Below are 12,804 nucleotides of genomic sequence, written 5' to 3' on the forward strand. Positions count from 1 at the left end.
AACAGTAACTACTGTACAGAGCCGTATTAGCACCAAAAGCAAAAGAAAAACATTAGTAATATTGATCTTGCCTTTATTTAAAATTTGTCATTTTGTTCATCATGGATTTTTTGCATTATTTTTTTTAAATACTGAATTAAAATATTATCTGGATTAGTGACCTTTTTGGTACCTTCATAAATGGCGTGACACCCATGACAAGAGTCTCCCTTTCCTCGCCCTAGTCCCAGCCCTGGGGAGCAGATTAGAATTAGGTGCTTATGGTCCCCACTGGCTTTATAAAGTCAGATCAGACCAAGCAATAGCTTCTTTATTATTATCTTTCTAAACTGAGAAACAGGCCAAGTTCTATAGCTTAAGTCATCATCAATCTTGCCCATGATCCTGCCAAATATATCATTCTTTGAAACGCCCCTTTTTGTGAAAATAAATTTTTCATGGCCAAATTGGTTTTGTAAGTGATCAGTTAAACACAGCTAAACAGATATTACTTGAGAATGTCCAGGAATATATGCTGAATGTGCTACTATATACTTATGTGCCAATATACGAGTCTTTTAGGTAGGCGGAGGCTGTATTATATTCGTATTTGAGTAAGAAAGCACATTTTCAAGCATAGATCCGACTTGGACATCCAGAGAAATGCCCAGACAGTCTTGGGGAAGAGATCTCAATAAACTCAAAGTACATGCACACAGCTTGTGAAAAGGTAAATTGATAACAGGCATGCTGACACAACCTCAAAAATGGTGTCACAACAGAAAGTTGAAAATAGCGCACTTGCTACTCGGGGGGAAGGAAGTTTACGTTGGGTGATTTAACATCCTCCTGTTGCTAGATAACACGCAGCTTCATGGAGGAGAGAGCAGGAGAAATGTGAGTTATTGTTCACAACCCTTTTTTGGCTGATAGACTTTTCATTGACAGAAAAGTACCATTTTGCTGATTTCCTTTTAACTTTCATAAAATCATCATTTAGAGTTGAAAGACAGGGTCAAAGCTGGCTTTACAAAAAGGTAGGGAAATGAAATTGATTAATTTGAAGGCACGGGAAAAGGCTTCTCTCTCAGCATAATAATGGCGAAATCCATTTCACTGAGTGAGGCAATGCACAGGCGCTTCTTTTTATTAGATGTTGGCAGATCAGTGGTCTTAAAGACATCCCATTATAGAGCAAACTAAGTTTACTCTATAAACTTTGTATAAATAAAGTTATTGGTTGTTCCCCATATGCCAGCTCCTGTGCTAAGTAAGCACTTACGTGGATTACCATTTTTAATACATACGACGGTCCCATGAGGTAGAAATTATAATTACCCCCATTTTACTCAAGAGGAAATTGGGTTCAGAGAGGTTAAGTCACTTACCTAACTCACATACCTAGTAAATGATGGCGCTTGGAGCAGAAGCTAGGCAGTCTGACTCACTTTGCCTCATAACCTCTAGAGGCTAGAACCTTAAAACCTTTGCGTACTAAGTATCAGCAAGCATTAAGTTGGCATCTATCTGGGAATACAAACCATCTGGCTAGGAACAACTTAAATAATGCTATCTTGAAAGAATTAAAGATCAACAAAGGGAACTGGTGGCAGGACTGTCAGCAGCAATTCAATAGGTTCACATTTTTTCATGCGCACAAGAGTCGAAGAGAAAACAAGAACAAGCACCCCGTGCCACGGTGGAGTTGTCACAATAAGGGCATTACTTCCTACGAAAACAGAAGACTAAATCTATCTATACTACATCATAGCCACAAACTTCCAGAGAAGGAAAGAAAGTTAGAGGTAAATGGTTCTCAAAACCTGACTGTGGTAAAGACATTCACTCTCCTCCCCAAACCTATGTCCCACTCCTCGTTTCTCAGCTCCCTACCAAGAGGGCCATGGGGTGAGGTCTGACCAAGGGATTTGTCAAAGATTTAAGAACTACTACTGCATGACCCTTCAGCTCTTCTCTTTGCCTCTTGCAAGAACATAAATGGCAGAGTCAAAGAAGGAGTATCTTGGATGTTTCTGCAAAGACAACACCTTCTGAATAATATTGCATCGTATGTATGTACCACATCTTCTTTAACCTTCCATCCACTGACGGACACTTAAATTGTTGCCATATCTTGGCTATTGTAAATAATGCTGCAATTAACATGGAGCATGCAAATATCTCTTCAAGATTCTGTTTTCATTTCCTTTGGATATACACCCAGAAGTGGGATTGCTGGATCATATGGTAGTTCTATTATTAATTTTTTGAGGAACTTCCATACTCGTTTCCAAAGTGGCTGTACCAATTTACATTCCAACTAACAGTGCACAAGGGTTTCCTTTTTTCTACATCCTCTTGGAATCTAAAAAAGCCAAACTCATAGAAATAGAAAGTGCAACGGTGGTTACCAGAGACTGGGGGGAAATGGGGAGATGCTAGTCAAAGAAAACAGACTTCCAGTTCAAAGATGAGAAAGTTCTGAGGATCTAATGTACAGCATGGTGATTAGAGTTAATAATACTGTATTATGTATTTGAAAGTTGCTAAGAGAGTAGATCTTAAATGTTCTTACCACAAAAAAGGAATGGAAATTAATTATGTGACATGATGGAGACGTTAGCTAACCTGTGGTGATAATCTCATTGCAAAACCTAAGTGTATCAATCAACATGTTGTACACCTAAAAATTACACACTGTTACACATCAATTGTATCTCAGTAAAGCTCAAAAAAATAAAGGAAAAAATAAAAAAAGAGGACATCTTCTTTATAGAGTCATCCAAGCAGTAGATTTGTTGAGTAAGAATAAAATTTAATGTGATATGTTTCTGATATTTCATGTTTAATTTGTTACCACAGCATTACATAGACTATCCTGACAAATACAAGGTATCAGGATCACGTAGGGAGCGTACAAAAAATAGCTAGGATATTCTAATGATTAGCACTTTAAAAAAAATACTGTTAGATGTCAGCTTCCTGCTTCCTCTCCAAACCCTACCGTGATTGAAACACACACACACGAAAGTCCACATATGTTGGAGCTAAGCCTTGGGTATTCTAGTACAGTATAAGGAAGAGCATGGATTTGGCTACCAACTCTGCTATTTATTACTGGCCTATTTATTGGGCAAATTATATAACTCTAGTGAGCCCACTTTTTCTCATCTGGGAATTAGAGATAAAAATAGCATCTACTTCTGGAGTGATGAAAATATTCCTTTCTTGATTAGAGTACCAGATACACAAATATATACATTTGCCAAAACTTATGAAGTTATACAGCTAATATAGGTGCATCTCATTGAATTAAAGTTTTATAATAATAATAATAATACACCAGTACCTCCTAGGAAGAATAGTGAGGATTAAATCAGATAACCATGGAGAACACTTAGCCTGATGTCTGGCACTTTTTGGAAGTCTTGCTATTATCAGAAAATACTAGCTATCATTACATTTATATTATATGCTATGTGTTATGGATTCTTTATCATGTATCATTATCAGAATATCCTCCAAAGTTACACATATTGAAAGCCATAGTTGAGAAGGTGGGAGGAAAACTTAGACTATTTTAGACTGAATTGCGTTCTCAAGATGTATTTCTTCATGTTTTAAGTGCATAAGTTCTCTTTACCAAAAGTATTTCAAAAAGCAAATTTCATACTTATTCTGTGTCTTACAGAATGCTTTGAATTCATACCTCTTCTTATCCATGACTTATAATTTTGCAAATGGTGCATGCTCCAACACACAATATATATTTTATTATGTCTCTGCTATAATTAATCAAGCAAAAAATGAGTATTATATTTCCTAATGACGACTTTGTGCCTGCAAAGAAAAACCTTTGCCACAATGTTAATGTATCTATATGTATGTATATCTATATATACATGTATACATGTATGTATATCTATATGTATGTATCTATATGATACATCTATATGATGCATATGATGCATCAAAATGCACAATCCTTAATTCTAATTTCAAGCTTTAGTTGCTACAGGCCATACTAATACGGGATTTTTTTTTTAAAATACACTTTCCATAGGTTTTCTCTTTAAGAAATGCTACGTAGTATAATGATATATGACACCCAGAGAACAAAAGGATAAAAAATACCAAGCATTACAAATGTGTTTGGAGAGAGACAGATTAAGTTCCTACAAATTTTAATTTACTGCAACACAAGAAAATGCACTTAACAATAATATACTTTAAGAATAAGGCAAGGGGCTTCCCTGGTGGCGCAGTGGTTGAGAGTCCGCCTGCCGATGCAGGGGCCCCAGTCCGGGAAGATCCCACATGCCACGGAGCAGCTGGGCCCGTGAGCCATGGCCGATGAGCCTGTGCGTCCGGAGCCTGTGCTCCGCAACGGGAGAGGCCACAACAGTGACAGGACCGCGTACCGCAAAAAAAAAAAAAAAAAAAAAAAAGAATAAGGTAAACGTTTTCGAGTAAGAAATGTGTGAAATGGAATATAGACTCTTCCTTCAGGCAGACCCCAGGGAATATCTGAGTGTTTACTGAGCTTCTCTTCTGGGTGGGGATGCAGACAATGAGGAAGGCAGGATTCCTTTCCTAAGAAACTTACACTTCACATTGGGAATGTTACCCATAGTTGGGGTTTTCATAAATTGCCAGTCTCCTGTTTCTAGAACTCAAAACAGCAGCAACAACAAACACAACAAGCTCAAGATTAAAAGCCTTAAAATAAAATAAATGATAAGTATGATCGTCACAAAGAGATAAATGACTCTTAGGCAACAGAAAGATTTGGCTGTAGCAGAACTGCTTATATTAACATATTTGAAGAAAAGTGCGGCTATCAAAAGAGAGAGGAGCAGGAAATGACAGACAGATTTACAATGTGTCTGTCCCAGCAATGTTTGGGGGCTGAAACAGAGGCCAGACACGCCCACATGGACCCCTCTCCTTTGACAGGGCTGATCCTATTGCAGGGGTGGTGCACAGTGTCTGAAGCACTGACAACGTGGACCATCCCTGTGCTCTCCTCCTTCATTTGTGAGGCTCCCCAAAACCTAATTATAACAGGTCTTTTCATGCAATTCCCAACACACACACACACACACTCTTCTTAGACTTTTCATTGTTACCAACTTCACTAACGTGTTTAGTTTCTTATGAATAGTGGATATAAGTTGGCTTTCCCATAAGAAGATAGTAAGCACATCTTGAGTATTTACTATTTCCATATAGTTTACATTTTCTTTTTGTTTAATACTCTTAAGAACCCTAAAAGCATTATCAAACATGATAGAACTGACTGAAGGTGTTTGGCAGGAAAATAAGGGCGAGGACTTAACACTGCATCTATATAGAAAAAAAAAATTCCGTTAGACATTCCTCTGCTCCACAGTCACCTCCTAGCTTTGATGCCAGTGGTATCACCTGAAGCGGTGTGATGTAGCAGCCGGGTACAATTTAGACTCTGACTCCCGATTTTTCATCTCTCCACCAGTCAAGGTGCTCAGTCACAGCAAAAAATTCTCCTGGAGCTATAGTGTCCTTGAGAAGGCAATCTGGGAGCCAAACTGAGTGTCTTCTTGCTGCTCACCACCCATACCACATATTATTTATTTCTTCAAAACACATATGGGGCCCCTCTTAAGGAAAATTCTGGTGAATGACGTTTCTTCCCTGCCTTACAATGAGATTGTGTGCTTCTGTTTTGCCCAGATTCAGTGCATTCTTCACAGTTAGAATACCCTGTAAAGCTGCTTAAGACCCCCAGCTGGCATTTCCCTAGTGATACTGTAACTTGCTATATGCATCTCTCGCCACTTGCACAGGAAAGGAAAACAGGGGAAAAAATCCAGTAGGACAAGACAGCACATGATCCTGAATCGAATTTTGTGATGCAGAGGTTAACATCTACAGGATCTTGAGAGAAAACACCAGGAATCAGAGAAGTGAATAAAGACTTTGTTGGGGTGCAGGTCTTGAAAGATGGCTGGAGAATGTATGACACATAAAGAGAACATCGTGTGTGTAAACAAAAAGAAGGCACGTGTACTTCTTTTTTTTTGTTTTTTTTTTTGTTTGCTTTGTTTTTTGCGATATGCGGGCCTCTCACTATTGTGGCCTCTCCCGTTGCGGAGCACAGGCTCCGGACGCGCAGGCCCAGAGGCCATGGCTCACGGGCCCAGCCGCTCCACGGCATGTGGGATCCTCCCAGACCGGGGCACGAACCCGTGTCCCCTGCATCGGCAGGCGGACTCTCAACCACTGCGGCACCAGGGAAGCCCCATGTGTACTTCTTATATATTTCCAAATATTATTCCACTGAGGCTAGCATCATTATCTGAATCAGCTCATCCAACTTGGGTTTTTAAGTCCCTTGGGGGAAGAGACTATCTCTATTAAAATTGCTTACAATCATTTGTTTTCAGATATCTTTAATTTTATTATTCTTGATGTACTGATAATATCTCCAAATCTTCTCACCAACTTTGATTTTCCAATTCCTATTCAAGTTCTTCCACTTACCCTACATAGGTCCCTTTTGATTTCTCCTTTGGAGAAGATGTGTGTGAGCCATACACATAAATTGACCTGTTCTCATGCAATTGTGAGGCAGCTCTTCCTGTGAAGGATGCAGCGGCCACAGAATTAAGTGGATTCCTCATAGAAATAATTAAACAATCTGTCTTTGATAACTGCAATTTACACAACCAGCAATGTACACCTAGATACTCAAGAAAGAACATTTCAGGAACAGAGTATCACTATTTCCCAAATTAAATCTGATTTAAGCCTAGGATTATCACATGTTATTCCTCTTCTTTGATTTCCTCTCCTCGCCTCTCCTTTCCTCTCTTCTCTTCTCCCCCACCCTCTCTGTAAAACAGACAGGTAACTAATTTTGTGGTGAGACATACATGGGCTTGAGCGTTATTATCTGGCCAACCAGGAGCTGAGGGTTTCACCTCCCAGAGCTTCAGTCCCCCACAACTGCAAAATGGGGTTGAAAGCACGGACCATTCAGGATTGCTGTGCGGGTTAAATGACATAGTGCATGCAACATGCAAAGTGTCTAGCAGAAGGAATATGTACCTTTTACACAGTAGCTACCCTGCAAATCAATAGTAATAGTAATCATAGTAGTGGTGGTGGTAGTAGTATAGTAGTAGTTTTACCATTAGTAGAAATAAAATTCTTTCCGAGGCATATGGTACTCCAACTAGACTCTTTACAATTTCTATTAAAATTTATATTTAGATGAGATCATGGTGGTCCTGTAGTATCTTCTCCTACCCACAGCAGAAGACCCCTGTGAAATATGATAATACCTGTCAGGGGGACGGCCAGTCTGAGTTCCTGTGCCTGACATGAACCAAAGCCTCTGTTCTGAGGAGCACAAGATCTAGTGGCAGAGACCTTTCGGGCCAGATACCTGTCCTTAGACTGAGCAGCATTTTCTCTCCCTCCCTGAAGTTTCTATCCATCAGTCCCAGTTTCGTACCCCCCCGGGGCCAAGCAAGATGAATCCAAACACTCTGCTTCATGACAGTGCTTTAGATATTTGAACAAAGTGATCCTGTGCCCCCAGAGCATTCTCTTCTACACACGATACAGCCTCAGATCATTCCTCCACGTGGCTTACATTCCGGGCTCTTCAATGTCCTGCCTGTCAGTGTGACGCCCAGGACTGAAAACTCTAACACCGTCTATGGAAGAATACAGAGGGCAGAGAACCACCTGTGATCTGCACTGTGTGTTTAACAATGTGGCTAAATAAGTTGCCAATCTCTTTGTGTTGAAAACTTATCAAGTGTATGATTAAGTAAAACACCCAGATCTATGATGTGCATGTGTTTGTACAAGTAAGTTGTGTATGTGTATTTACGTATATGTATATATACATGTATTTGTGTGCATATTTCTTGTCCTCTCTCTCTCTCTCACTAGAAATGATCCTTGTTAACAGTTTTAATCTCACCTGCAAGTTATGAGATTTAAATGAGTCTACATGTAAACTGCTTACATGGATCAGATGACTATAATGCTACCTATTCTTATTTTATCTTCACATGCATTAATATGGTCTATTTGCCAGCCAAGGTCTGCGACAGGTTCTAGAGATATTGATGTATCTGGGAATATGTATCCCTAAATGATGTATAAAATATGGCCTCTGCCCTTAAAGGAATAAGAGCCCTTGGAGAAAAAAAATTTTTTACATAATGGGTCAAGTACTGTACACTGTTCCTGACTTATGATGTTTCAACTTTACAATGATGCAAAAGTGATACATGTTCAGTAGAAACTGTACTTGGAATTTTGCATTTTGATCTTTTCTGGGGCTAGTGATATATGGTCTGATAATCCCTCGTGCTGGGCACAGCAGCGAGCCTGAGGCTCCCAGTCAGCCACTCAAAAACAAAGGTAAACAACGAATACACTACAACCATTCTGTACCCAGACAACTGTTCTGTTTTTCACTTTCAGCACAGTAAATTACATGAGATATTCAACACTTTATTATAAAATAAGCTTTGTGTTAAATGACTTTACCCAACTTCAGGCTAATGTAAGTGTTCTGAGCACGTTTAAGGTAGGCTAGGCTCAGTTATGATGTTCTGTAGGTTAGGTTATTAAACGCATTTTCGACTTAACAATATTTTCAAGTTACGATGGGTTTATGGAGACATAACCCCATTGTAAGTCAAGGAAGACGTTTGGAATTAGGCACGTGGTGGGGTGCACAGAACACAAAGGAAGGATACTAAGCTCATACTGGCAGCAGGGGAGAGAGATGGGCAAGGAGTATCAGGAAAATATTTCTGGAGGATAGGACAGCTGAGCATGGAATTTTCAAAGAATAAATTGGAATTAGCCAGAGCATAAAGGAGCAAACTTGTTCTAAGGAGGGGGAGGAATATATGCAAAGAGGATGATGCTATGGGCCTCTGAACATGGGCAGAGTTGAATAGGTTTCCATGCACTTGGCTTCAGGATATAGATGCATTATGAGATGTTAAATGTCCAGTTTATAGGAAGTTACCATCCTCGCAGACTGAATGCTTGTCAGTTTACAGCTGAGAAATACCAGCGCATACTGGAATGAGAAAGCTCTAGGGAGACACCCAAGCTCTAAGCTGTACCAACCTGGACATACAGCTTATCACCTGGCATTACAGTTTCTTCATCAGCAAAATCAGTGTAATTACACTCAGCAAGAATACAGAGAAGGCACCTCCTTTCTAGTAACTGCTTACGATGCTGCTGCTACTACTGCTGCTCACTTGTGACATGATATTTAAAACAGACATTGGCCAAATAAAATGTGGAAAGTAAAAGGAAAGTAAAAGATGTTTATCGTGGAAAAGCAATTACTGGGTGCTGGGCATGAGGGTGAGAAATAGGGTTAGGAGGAAAAGGCTGGAAAGCACTAGCTGCTATTTTCAGCTGCCTTTCTGCTTTGAAATCATACCTCCTTACAAGTGTTGATCTGGATAAATCTATTTGTTCCACCAGAATCTTTTGTAACTACACAAACTTTTAGCTGGAAAAATAATCTTACTTCACTTTTACATCTGCCACATCCAAAACAGTCTTATCTGATGATTGATTATTTTATAGCACATCTTCCAACGTTTGCTTCTGTGACTCAACTGACATAAAGAAAATAGACTGTCTGGGTGCATTTTCCCCTTTCATAGATATAAGAAAAGCTATAGGAGGAGAGCAAATCGACTGTAAATACACATGATAAATTTTGCTTCTGTTGATAAACCTTTCTTAGTCAAGAATTGCTTGTACTGGGGGCTTCCCTGGTGGCATAGTGGTTAAGAATCTGCCTGCCAATGCAGGGGACATGGGTTCGATCCCTGGTCTGGGAAGACCCCACATGCCACGGAGCAACTAAGCCCATGCGCCACAACTACTGAGCCTGTGTTCTAGAGCCCGTGAGCCACAACTACTGAGCCCTGTGCACCTAGAGCCCGTGCTCCGCAACAAAGAGAAGCCACCTCAATGAGAAGCCCGCGCACCGCAACGAAGGGTAGCCCCCGCTCACTGCAACGAAAGAAAGCCCACGCACAGCAACGGAGACCCAATGCAGCCAAAAATAAATAAATAAATGAATAAATTTATTGGAAAAAATATATATATATAAAAGAATTGCATGTACTAAAGACTAAATGATGACTATATGTCACATAGTAGAGAATTACTAATGTAATTTGGGCCAGTTAATGGCTTCTGCTTTTACTCTATTTTCCCTTCATATTCTATACCAAATCTCTTTAGAGGAGCTGGCCTGACATACGTGATTTTTTTTCCCCTCCTCTTTGGTCATCATCCCTCTTCGAGGATGCCTTCTTTAAACATCCTCTTTGGCAGTAAACGTTAGCAAACATTTATTGAACACCTACCGTATGCCTGTATGCTTGAGAGACAGTGATGAAGTATCAGTAATTATTGGTCTCTAAATGTCTCCTGCAGAGGGACAGTGGTGGGACAGACAAGCATTGCGGATAATATAATAATACATAGGGGATAATAATAATACACTGTAGCAAAATCAAATTGTAGACAAGACTGTGGGAAGGGAAAGGTCAGGAAATACTTTTCTGAAACGTTTGATGCCTTAGTTCAATTTTGAGAAATGAAAGCTAATGAGAAGTAGGAGTGAGATGAGTGAGGAGCAGAGGAGAAGAAAAACACATTCACTGAGTATTTACTATATTCTAGGCACTGCGATGTATCACCTTTCTAACTTACAGCAATTCTCTGAAGGAGGTACTGATGTTATTAGATGTGGAAAATGAGGATCACAGAGGTAAAGTATCTGCCAACAGCCAGTAAGGGCCATAACCAGAATTCAAACTTGGGCAGCTCAATTTCCAAGTCCATTGTCTGTGTCATGGAATCCTGCTCCCTCCCCTGATAGGAGCAGAGAAGGAGAAAATAAGATGGTATGGACACTTTAGGTAAGAAAGTGGACAGGTAAAAATCTTTGGAGGCCTTGAACAGCAAGGAATTGTTGACAAATGGCCCTGAGTGGCAACATCAGGGGACCTGGCTGACCTCCGCACTGACCTCTGGGGTAAACTGAATGCCCTCCGTGTCCTACCACTTGTGTTTCAGGGCAGGACTCTGACTGACACAGAATCAATATAAATGTATCCTTTGGACATACTTTTGAAAAACTGTGCCTGGAGTGAAGGTAATCAGTAACCATGGGCTTTCAGAGGGAAACAGAAATGTAGAAATCTTTCAGCCAAACTCCTTATTTTAGACAGGAAGTGGCTCAGAGAGAGGAAAGTATTTGTCCAAAGTCAGAGTCTGCTCAGAGCTGAGGGATTTCTCTTTTTAACTAATTAAACATCAGGTGACACTGTCTTCCTGACCCAGGAGGATATTTGTGGGCACAGGAAAGGAGAGCAGCCTAGTGCCCAAAATGATTTCATAAAACTGCAGGTTATATATATATATATATAAAATATATTATATATATATTATGAGGTATATTATTTACTTGAGGTAAATAATAATGCTGTGAACATTGGGGTGCACATGAAAAGACCCTCAACATGACTAATCAACAGGGAAATGCAAATGAGGTATCACCTCACATCTGTCAGAATGACTGTCAACAAATAGATAAGACGTAAGTGTTATTAGCAAGGATGTGGAGAAAAGTGAACCCCTGTGCACTGTTGGTGGGAATGTAAATTGGTGCAGCCACTATGGAAAACTGCATGGAGGTTCCTCGAAATATTAAAAGTAGGACTACCATATGATCTAGCAATTCCACTCCTGGGTATATATCCAAAGAAAACGAAAACATTAATTTTAAAAGATCCATGCATCCCTTCTTTCTCTCATCCACTTGAAGCCACTATGCTCTTCGTCAACAAATACAATCAGATCACTTCTGCTTAAGAAAAAAAAAAGAATTCAACAACTGCCCATTGCATTCAAGATATGATTCACGATTCTTTCCTTGTCCTACAAAGCCCTGTGTTATCTCTGTATTTCCACAAAGCTCATTAAGCATCAGTCTTAGAGTATTTTTTAGCTCCTCAAAAGTTCCAAATTCCATCTTGCCCCAATGCCCTTATGTAGTCTATTTCTTCCATGAATGTTCATGTTCTCTCCCTACACTTACCCTAACTAGCCCGTCTGCATCTTTTAATTCTCAGCTTTGATTCACACCTTTAAGGAGACCTCCACTCACCTCTCCTTACCACCTCTCCCATATAGATTAGTTCCTAGTTATATTCCCTTGTAGACTCTGAGCAATTAAGTCACATTTAATTATTCATTTATTAGCAAACTATTTGAGTAAGCTGACCAATTTTCTGAGCTTCCCTGTTCTTATCTATAAAATGGGCATAAGAATACTTGCTCTGTAGAACAGCTGTAAAGACTCAAATTAAAGTACTTAATAGGCATTCAATGAATAGCTATTAAAAGTGTTATTCTTTAATTCTACCCATGCCCAGAACAATACTCTTTGCAATGGGGAATCAATCATGGCTCAAGACCCAGAACTAAAGTGACTGTCAATTAGAATAGAGAGACTTTTCTGGAATATTGTTTCCAAGAAGCAAGCTCTTGGGCCACCTGTGTAAAATACTGCATTCCATTTTGACCTACCTTTGCTCTATGGAAACATCACTATTATCTCTTAGCCACCAAAAAGGCAACTGAATAGGGAAAGGGAAACACACAACCACTAGATAAAGCACTGAAATAGTCTATGCTGTGTAAGTTCATCTATCTTGAGCTGAGGACACTAAAGAAAGATTTTTTTTAAGCCTTCTCCATCAGCTAAGGATC

General features: G+C 39.6%; 1 long non-coding RNA gene across 1 annotated transcript in view; it reads right to left on the reverse strand.

Annotated features, from left to right (window-relative positions):
• Positions 1–12,804, reverse strand: part of LOC309977247 — a 211,994-nt gene that overhangs the window by 192,900 nt on the left and 6,290 nt on the right. The gene's annotated exons all lie outside the window — the stretch shown is intronic.

The sequence above is a fragment of the Leucopleurus acutus genome (genome assembly GCF_964270905.1).
Source record: "Leucopleurus acutus genome assembly, chromosome: 20".
In the NCBI taxonomy this organism is placed as follows: domain Eukaryota; kingdom Metazoa; phylum Chordata; class Mammalia; order Artiodactyla; family Delphinidae; genus Leucopleurus; species Leucopleurus acutus.